Genomic DNA, 2,336 nt, shown 5'->3' with positions numbered 1-2,336 from the left:
CATCATATCATCCACATAGCATGTGCAAGAAGGTAGAGAGTGTTACGGCCAAAACTAGATGCACTTCATGTTCAAAACGGACAATCTCTTTCGAAGTATCAGGGTTTCATACGGAAACTCGTCTGTTACAAAGGGACTTCATTTTTTGAACTTATTTGAACTCCAGACTTTTTCTGTGTTCAAAATGCACCATTCAAAGCCACATCATCAATTTTCAACCCTTTCTGACTTCATTTGTTATTTTTCATGCATTTACTGATTGTTTTGAGCTATAAGACCCTGAAAGTGAAAAGCATTCCAGATGAGGTCTGAAAAGGTTGATAGTTGGCATGGTATCATCATTTCATCCACATAGCATGTGCAAGAAATTAAAGAGGGTTACGGCAAAAACTGGATGCACTTCGTGTAAAAAACGGACAATCTCTTTCGAAGTATTAAGGTTTCATACGGAAACTCGTCTGTTAGAAAGGGATTTCGTTTTTTTGAACTTATTTGAACTCCAGACTTTTTCTGTGTTCAAAATGCACCATTCGAACCCACATCATCAATTTTCAACCCTTTGTGACTTCATTTGTTTTTTTCATGCATTTTGTGATTGTTTTGAGCTATAAGACCCTGAAAGTGAAAAGCATTCCATATGAGCTCTGAAAAGGTTGAAAGTTGGCATGGTATCATCATTTCATCCACATAGCATGTGCAAGAAGGTAGAGAGGGTTACGGCCAAAACTAGATGCACTTCGTGTACAAAACAGACAATCTCTTTCGAAGTACCAGTGTTTCATACGGAAACTCGTCTGTTACAAAGGGACTTCATTTTTTTGAACTTATTTGAACTCCAGACTTTTTCTTTGTTCAGAATGCACCATTCAAAGCCACATCATCAATTTTGAACCCTTTCTGACTTCATTTGTTATTTTTCATGCATTTACTGATTGTTTTGAGCTATAAGACCCTGAAACTGAAGAGCATTCTAAATGAACTCTGAAAAGGTTTAAAGTTGGCATGGTATCATCATTTCATCCACATAGCATGTGCAAGAAAGTAGAGAGGGTTACGGCAAAAACTGGATGCACTTCGTGTACAAAACGGACAATCTCTTTCGAAGTATCAGGGTTTCATATGGAAACTCGTCTGTTACAAAGGGATTTCATTTTTTTGAACTTATTTGAACTCCAGACTTTTTCTGTGTTCAAAATGCACCATTCGAAGCCACATCATCAATTTTCAACCCTTTTTGACTTCATTTGTTATTTTTCATGCATTTACTGATTGTTTTGAGCTATAAGACCCAGAAAGTGAAAAGCATTCCAAATGAACTCTGAAAAGGTTGAAAGTTGGCATGGTATCACCATTTCATCCGTATAGCATGTGCAAGAAAGCAGAGAGGTTTACGGCAAAAACTAGATGCACTTCATGTACAAAACGGACAATCTCTTTCGAAGTATCAGGGTTTCATACGGAAACTCGTATATTACAAAGGGATTTCATTTTTTTGAACTTATTTGAACTCCAGACTTTTTCTGTGTTCAAAATGCACCATTCGAAGCCACATCATCAATTTTCAACCCTTTGTGACTTCATTTGTTATTTTTCATGCATTTACTGATTGTTTTGAGCTATAAGACCCTGAAATTGAAAAGCATTCCAAATGAACTCTGAAAAGGTTAAAATTTGGCATGGTAACATCATTTCATCCACATAGCATGTGCAAGAAAGTAGAGAGGGTTATGACAAAAACTAGATGCACTTCATGTACAAAACGGACAATCTATATCGAAGTATCAGGGTTTCATACGGAAACTCGTCTGTTACAAAGGGATTTCATTTTTTTGAACTTTTTTGAACTCCAGACTTTTTCTGTGCTCAAGATGCAGCATTCGAAGCCACATCATTAATTTTGAACCCTTTTTGACTTCATTTGTTATTTTTCATGCATTTACTGATAGTTTCGAGCTATAAGACCCTGAAAGTGAAAAGCATTCCACGTCAACTCTGAAAAGGTTGAAAGTTGGCATGGTATCAAAAATTCATCCACATAGCATGTGCAAGAAAGTAGAGAGGGTTACGGCAAAAACTGGATGCACTTCATGTACAAAACAGACAATCTCTTTCGAAGTATCAGGGTTTCATACGGAAGCTCATATGTTACAAAGGGATTTCATTTTTTTGAACTTGTTTGAACTCTAGACTTTTTCTGTGTTCAAAATGCACCATTCGAAGCCACATCATCAATTTTGAACCCTTTCTGACTTCATTTGTGATATTTCATGCATTTACTGATTGTTTTGAGCTATAAGACCCTGAAAGTGAAAAGCATTCCAGATGAGCACTGAAAA

The sequence above is a fragment of the Triticum aestivum genome, chromosome 1B, assembly GCF_018294505.1.
Source record: "Triticum aestivum cultivar Chinese Spring chromosome 1B, IWGSC CS RefSeq v2.1, whole genome shotgun sequence".
Classification (NCBI taxonomy): domain Eukaryota; kingdom Viridiplantae; phylum Streptophyta; class Magnoliopsida; order Poales; family Poaceae; genus Triticum; species Triticum aestivum.
Note: the sequence above shows the minus strand (reverse complement) of the source record.